The sequence below is a fragment of the Rattus norvegicus genome, chromosome 5 (genome assembly GCF_021556685.1).
Source record: "Rattus norvegicus strain SHRSP/BbbUtx chromosome 5, alternate assembly SHRSP_T2T, whole genome shotgun sequence".
In the NCBI taxonomy this organism is placed as follows: domain Eukaryota; kingdom Metazoa; phylum Chordata; class Mammalia; order Rodentia; family Muridae; genus Rattus; species Rattus norvegicus.
In genome coordinates, this window is record NC_141538.1 from 88,825,643 (window position 1) to 88,833,736 (window position 8,094).

At 41.7% G+C, this 8,094-nt stretch overlaps 1 pseudogene; it reads left to right on the forward strand.

Annotated features, from left to right (window-relative positions):
- Window positions 1-971: 971 nt before the first annotated feature.
- Window positions 972-6,130, forward strand: LOC148005854 (ATP synthase F(0) complex subunit C2, mitochondrial pseudogene; annotated as a pseudogene).
- The last annotated feature ends 1,964 nt before the right edge of the window (window positions 6,131-8,094 follow it).

The following is an 8,094-nucleotide window of genomic DNA, read 5'->3' on the forward strand; positions in this document are numbered from 1 at the left end:
ATCTAAATCTTGAGTTTGATAACACAAGGTGACTTCAGGGAGCCTCAGAAAGGCATACCTTTCCTCCATTTTCCCCATCAGATAAGCCTCCCTTGCCCTATCAAGACTGATGAAATAAGCCACAACCAGAACAGAGAGAATGATCAGGTAGCTGTGTCTATGTGGGTGAGTGGGCTGTGTGTCTTGCTCTGGGCTGCTTTAAATGCTTCTTACAGGGCCCTTTATAGCACTCCCGCATTTCCTCGAATAATCTTGCTCATTATGATGCTGGCCGACTTTTCAAGCCAGCTCATTTTTCTTCCCTTTGTCTCAAATTCCAATACCCTGCCCTTTTCACAAGATTTCGGAGAGCAGTTCACAGCGCCCATTTTGTGCGGAAGGGGAGGGGGTAGAAGTGTCCCCAGAGGGTGAACAGAATCTCAGCCTCAGTTTAAAAAAAAATAGAAAGAGCTTTGTCTGCTAAATCTTCCCATTCTGAAATCAAATGTTGTTTAAAATTCAGGACAAATTCTCAGCTCTCTTGCAGACAGATTCCACACAAGCACAGGCAAGAGGGTAGAAAGAGGTGAGAGCAGATTTGTGAGGTGCCTTAGCATTCCTCACTAAGGGGTGATTGAATGCACACCTACTGTGTGCCAAATGCTGTGCTAAGCTTCTTGGGTGGCTTGGCAAGCAAAATAGAAATTCTATTCCCTGAAGATTGTAGTGAAGAAAATATATCTGTCCAAGTCACCACCCACGTTCATAATTATAATCTGTGCACCTGTTTCACAGGGAAAGAGTAAGGGTGTATGATGCACATAACAAGAACCTGACTGAGTGAGCCTCAGAAGAGAGTCACTAAGGAGGTGGTATTAGTTCTGGGGCTAAACAATGATCAACAGAATGTGTTAGATAAAAGCAAGTGAAAAGCATTCTAGAACAAAGTCTCTGGCACCAGAGGTATCACCAATATTTAAAGAGTTGGAAGGATGCCAGTATTCCTGGATCCCGAGGAAACAGGGGGATGGTGGGCTATGAGGGAGGAAGGATGTACTTTTTGGTGGAGATCTCAAATGCATTTGTACAAATAATAAGCTTGTTTTGCTTTACCTTAGAACAGGTGTGAGGCAGAGTTTGAACATAAAGATCATGTGCAAGGGAGGATTTCAGTTTACAAAAGCTATTCTTGCCATGCATTTAAGAATATGTGTCTAAAGCAAACACAGAGGCGAATGCCAGCAGCAAACCACTGAACTGAGAATAGGACCCCCGTTGAAGGAATCAGAGAAAGAACTGGAAGAGCTTGAAGGGGCTCGAGACCCCTTATGAACAACAATGCCAAGCAACCAGAGCTTCCAGGGACTAAGCCACTACCTAAAGACTATACATGGACTGACCCTGGACTCTGACCTCATAGGTAGCAATGAATATCCTAGTAAGATCACCAGTGGAAGGGGAAGCCCTTGGTCCTGCTAAGACTGAATCCCCAGTGAACTAGATTGTTGGGGGGAGGGCAGCAATGGGGGGAGGATGGGGAGGGGAACACCGTTAAGAAAGGGGGGGGGGGAGGGGGATGTTTGCCCGGGGAATAACACTCGAAATGTATATAAGAAATACTCAAGTTAATTAAAAAAAAAAGAAAGAAAAAACAAAGAAGACTCAAAGACTTCCATTGTAAGTATTCTACTAGACTCCCAGCTGATTTCCTGTAACTCTCTTGAAATGCTGTCAAAATAAAGGTGTGTGAAATTGGAATAAACTTGGAATTAGGAAAAAAAAAGAATATGTGTCTAAGAAGGTCTAGGTTTCAAGGGAGACTGTGATGACAGTGGGAGAGACATGGCTGACTTTAAGAAATAGCCAAATAATACCTAAACTTGGACTATAAAAGCAGGCACAAATTCTCATCTATCCTTTCTGTCTATACATATTTCATTCGCAGACATAGAGACACTAGAATTTTGGCCACTGATTTGGTGCGTTTTAGGGGTTGACCTGATATAACCTGGTAACACCTTAGAAAAAGAAATTTAAATTCAAACTTTCCTATATCCGATTGGCATGGGGCCATATCTGTGAGATATTATGTGGATGTTTGATGTGGGAGGCTCCTACCCACTGTGGGTCCACTGTGGGTCGGTGAGTCTAGGATAAATAAGAAAGCCAGCTGACCAAGAGCCAGGATGCAAATGAGCCAATACGTACGTGGCTTCCATGTTTTTTCAAATTAACAGAAAAGTATGATAGAACAGCCATGTGTTATGTTTAGCTAATAAAACAATAACGAACATTGTACAAGGAGATTTGATGATCTCCATGCATGTAGCTTGCTCCTCCTGTTGTGACACGAGGTGGTGACCACTTGAAGAATGTAAGGGTGTCAGGCTTAAACATATTTTCCATGACTCTTCAGCTAATATTCTGCAAACTTCCAGATAGCCAATGGTAGCTCCCTATATCAATCAAACACAAGCTGACTAGAGATGCATATGTGAATGCAGTGAGGAACTAAACCTAGACCTTTCCAGTCACAGCCAACAGGACTGTAATTTAAATAAAATAGGTGTCATATGAAGACATTATACTTTGCAGAGCTGGTTTGGCTAATAAGTTCAACTATGTCAATTTTCTCTCAATTGATATTCAGTGACAGTTGGGACCTTAAGGGTACTGTTTATCAGCACTGTATCTCTAAGGTCTAGAACAATACCAGAAAAAATAGAAAAGAGACATTGAACATGTTTTGAATATTTACATAGATAATTTGCTGAATGGACTATTATGTATCTGTTTTTTCCCTAGGAAAGATGTTTCTGTCTCCTACCCAGCAGTTAAGGAGTTGTGATGGGTTGTATTTGCTTGGTCCAGGGAGTGGCAATGTAAGACATGTGGCCTTGTTGGAGTAGGTGTGGCCTTGTGGGTTTGGGTTTTAATACCCTTGTCCTTGCTGCCTGGGAGCAAGTATTCTGCTAGCAGCCTTCAGATGAAGATATAGAACTCTCAGCTCTTCCTGTACTATGTCTGCCTGGATGCTGCCATGTTCCCACCTTGATGATACTGGATTGAATCTCTGAACCTGTAAGCCAATGTTGTTCTTATAAGAGTTGTTGCCCTCTCTATCTTCTCTACCCTGGGAACAGCATCCTGCCTTGGCCCCTCATCCCTGAAAACATGTGCCTGCACCAGGTTTGTCCCTCCCTGCTCCCTGATCAGGAGCACCTCTCAGCTGCTGAGTCATCAGCTGTCTGCAGTGGAGTTAAGGGACCAAAGATGCCAACAGATGAGGATCTCAGCAGCTTGGTGGTTCTGTGGCCTTTGAACTTACTTATTCCTAGCTGCAGCTTCCAAACCAGTGCCATTTCAAGGGACATCATCAGCACAGCTGCCAAGTTCATTGGAGCTGGGGCTGCTACAGTTGGGGTGGATAACTCTGGGGCAGGGATTGAGGGATTGGAACTGTTTTTAGGAGTCTTATAACTGGCTGTGCCAGGAACCCTTCTCTGAAGCAAAAATTCTTCTCCTATATGAGTCTGGGCTTTGCCCTCTCAGAGGCCATGGGGCTCTTTAGCCTAATGGTGGGTGGCCTTTCTCATCCTTTTTGCCAAGTGAAGCAGCTGTCTCCACTTTCCCCTTCCATATTTCTTTCTTGTCTCTTCTGCCCCGTTTTTTTTCTTTTCCTGTACCTTCCTAAGAAATCTGGGGAAAGTGTTTGGTTCAGAGTTTGGCAGAGAGAAGACAAATAAATACTGTATTAATAATAAAAAATAATAATTGCCTTGATCATGGTATCTGTTCAAAGCAGTAAAACCCTAACTAAGACAGAAGTTGCTTCCAGTAGTGGGGTATTGATATGATAGGTCTGACCATGGTTTTGTTTGGAACAATGTGGACTTTGGAACTTTGGATTTGGAAAGCACTAGAATGCTTTTAGTGGGGCTAAATGGCCTATCCTAGAAGGAATATGGAAGACTCTGTTGCTATGAGTGACTTGAACTGTGTTGACCTGGCCCAAGAGGTTTCAGTGGAGAAGAATTTCGGTATGTAGTCCAGAGGCTGTTTTTGTGGTATTTTGGTGAAGAATGTGGCTAACTTTTGCCCTTGTCTGCAAAATCTGCCTGAGTATAAGGTGAAGAGAGTCAGATTAGTTGCATTGACAAAGGAAGTCTCAGAAACACCAATCATAGACTTTGTTTATTAGTTAAGTCTCATGAGGAATGTTTTAAACAAGCATAGCAAGCTGAGAAAGGAAAAATATAAAGTATATGGTTAGAGTATTAAATGGACCAGGAAGTAAAATGGAGTAGAATCTTGTGGTCAAGGATATTAAATTGAATGAACGGAGTGGGACTGTATGCCAAGACCCTACCCAGCTAAGGTTAGATCCAGAAAAGGTGGTGTCCACCATTAATCTCAGGAGATAAAGTCAAACAGACCTCTGAGCTCAACGGAGGCCAGCATGAGGCAGTACGTTCTAGGTGAAGAAAAACTTAAATCCAGGCATGGTGGTACACACTTTTAATCCCAGCAGACAGGCATGTAGATCTCTAAGCTCAACATCAATCCACAGAGCAAGATCCAGGACAGTCACACTGAGGCAGTGAAAGAGCTGAAAAAGAGCAAGCTAGTGATAATGTAATAGAACAAGGGAGCCATGTTCTAGCTCCTGCAAGCAGCAGAACTCAGCAGCCTCAACCATGTGGCTCTGGCTTTAGAGTGAAAAATAGAAGGAACTACTGGGACAATTGATGCTGGTTAGATGGAGCTAAGAAATTAGAGGTGGTTAAGAAGAGACCAGCATCACTGAGGTGAAATCTTCTGGGAAGTGTTTTCTGAGAGTACAAAGAAGCTGTGTTCCAGAGATAGCCATGGAGGAACCCCCCATGCTGCAGCATTACTTGGTAATGTGTAAGAGTCACCTAGGTGTTACTAGTTTTGAAGGTATGAAAGGATCATAAAGAGAAGCTGTGACTTGGCACTGTTTGAGGTCATTAGTGAAGGTACAGCCTCAGTTGTAGTTGATAGCCCAGAACTGAAGGGGTTATACAGAGGATTTCAGGCTTGGCACCATAAAGAGAGCCTATTAGAGGCTACTGTTGAAGCCTAGTTGTATCAGAAGAGCCCAGTGTATTGGAGATGCCAGTACCATGAAATGATCACCAAGAATAGCAGTGGCAATGGAGTAGATCAACCTGGGCTCCGAGTGCACCAGAGGGCAGAGCTGGAGAAGTGACACCCGCCCTTTGGAGGAGCCAGAAGATCATGTGTGGATCAATACATTGAAACAAGAAGCTATAAATTGAAGATGCCTAGGACAGCATAAGATGTTCGATATGCCTGAGACACAGGCTATCTGCTGAGGAAAGCTGATAACAGGGAGTGGCACCAGCCAGGAGGAAGAAGTTTTTTTTGTAGTCAACAAAGTTAAAATGGAGTTGAAAATCTGAAGACAGCTTTGACATCAGCTATAGAGATGCAAATTTTGGAGCTTGCCCAGCTTATTTCCTATCTTGCTGTGGGAATTACAGTTAAATGATTGGATGAATCTAAGAGGAGACTTAGAACTTTTCACTTTTAACATTGTTGAGATTGCTATGGGTACTTTTGAAGTTGGACTAAATGTGTTTTGCATTATGCTATGCTTAGATATGACCACCATAAACTCATATGTTTGGACAAGCCTATGGGGGATAGGATCTGGATTGTGATGGTTTGTATATCCTTGGCTCAGTGAGTGGCAATGTTGAGAGGTGTGGTCTCATTGGAGAAGATGTGGCCTTGTGGGTTTGGGCTTTCATACCCTTGTCCTTGCTGCCTGGGACCAAGTATTCTGCTAGCAACCTTCAGGTGAAGATGTAGAACTCTCAGCTCTTCCTGTACTATGTCTACCTGGATGCTGCTATATTCCCACCTTGATGATACTGGACTAAACCTCTGAACCTGTAAACCAGCCTCAATTAAATGTTCTTATAAGAGTTGCCTTGTTCATGGTTTTTGTTCACAGCAGTAAAACCCTTACTAAGACAGAGGTAGACTCTTATAAATAGAAACCAAATTTATATTTAACTGTGAAGGATACAGTGAAGAACATTGAAATCAAAGTGTAAATTGTGTAATTCCTACCTTGAAGGTATTCACCACATGCTCCTAGATGGACACAGCTGAGATAATAGCCACTCTGGTTTTTCAGGAATATTGGCAGAGGAGAGTGATTTACATTCTGCCTGGGGCAGGACACCAGATACAGGTAAGTGCCAGCAAAAGTTTTTCAAAAATGTTGATTCCAGAAAAGATAACAAGAATTCAATAAATTAACTAATATAGGAATATCATTGTAGGTTATAAGTGATAGAGGAGGAAGATGAAGAAAAATGACCTGCCCAGGAATTCTCTATGGCAAAAGTAAGAAAGAGGCCATGAGAGAAGTGTCCAGTGTTCGTGGGAAACTGGTAGACAATGAAGGTTGCAAAAAGAGATCATGGCCACCCAAAAGCCCGCTTGCCACCCACCTCTAGAAGACTTAAGTAATATCATCTCAACCAAACAATATAGTCCTAAATGGAGGTAGGATCCAGGTTTTATTACTTCCGTACTATTTTGGAGTATTTAAACTAAAAGAATTTATTCATTCCAAGCACCAATATTTTCCTCTATTACTGAAAACATAAGAAAAGTTAGAAAAATTTCCTATGCACTGATCATTTATCATATACCAAGAAGGGCATCGTTCAAATAGGTCAATGCATATAAGATGTGCGGTTCTAGTCACAGGTTTAAGTGGCATTCTTTCTGACTACCAATCACTGATATTTGTTCCAGCAACACAGCCTGAATTTAAACCCTACCTTCTCCGATTTCTTGTTTTGCATCTTTGAGCAAGAAACTGAATGACTCTACATTTTTCTCCTTAACTCTAAAATGGAAAAGCTATTTCATTGGATGGTTGAAACAGTGAAAGAATACAAAGCTTGTAAAGTGTTTAACTCCTAGAGTGAGATATTACTCTTCACCTAGAGTCGATTCTCTCAAGAAATTCCACATTACAAATAAGAAAGATGAGGTTCAGTTTGATGACATAACACACTTGAAATATCATATGTAATAAGTGGTAAAACTAAGACTGCACCTGGGAAGTCCTATTCTCCTGGTTTGAACTCCTAACCAGCATCCAAGAATCCTTCAAAATACCTTCAGGAGCTCAGCGCATCATTGCTTCTGACCAAAGTTACAGTAAAACTACAGAGTAAAGAATAGTTTTCCTGGGTAAAGAAAAAAAAAAACTTTCAAATCCCCAGAGAGGTCAAAGTGAATACATTTCACTGATATACAATCATACCACATTTCCATGTTGGCTTTATGAGGGGAAGTGGTAAACTTCTATGATTTCAAAGTGGTAAATGGTAACGATGAGGTAGTAAACTTTGTGGGAGAGTGACTGCTTGCAATCCTGTCTGGAACAGGAATGAAGAAAGGTGTAAACAAATAATGAATACCTAAGGAAGGCAATTTTTGGAGGGGGAGATGTGGTCAAGAAAAGAGCACCATCTCCCATCCCAGCTCCACCATCAGACTGCTGTGTCACTGAAGCAGGACACATAAACATATCTATACTCACATTTCCTAGTAGTCTAAAAAACACGATCTACAATTGTTATATTTTTATAAAGAAATGAACTACTATGAATAATTATTCCAAGACTGTTTCATCTTGACTACCTGTTATAATTAATTTTTGTTAACTTGACCTAAGCTAGAGTTATCAGAGAACAAACTGCAACTGAGGAAGTGTCCTCATAACACTGGCCTGTGGACCAGCCCATATTTAATTTTCTTGCTGAATGATTGACGTGAGAAGTTCCAGATCATTGTCATAGTGCCATCCCTGCACAGGCAGTCCTGGGGTATAATTAGAAAACAGTTTGAGCTTGCCATGAATAGTAATCCAGCAAACAGCATTCCTCCACATCTCTGCTTAAATTCCTGCCTCCAGTTCCTGCCCTGACCTCCTAATACGTTGGGCTGTGGTGTGGCTGGTTTAAGCTGAAACAAACCATTTCTTTCCCAGTTTATTTTGGTCATGGTGTTTTCGGTGTTTTAATATAGCAATAGAAACCA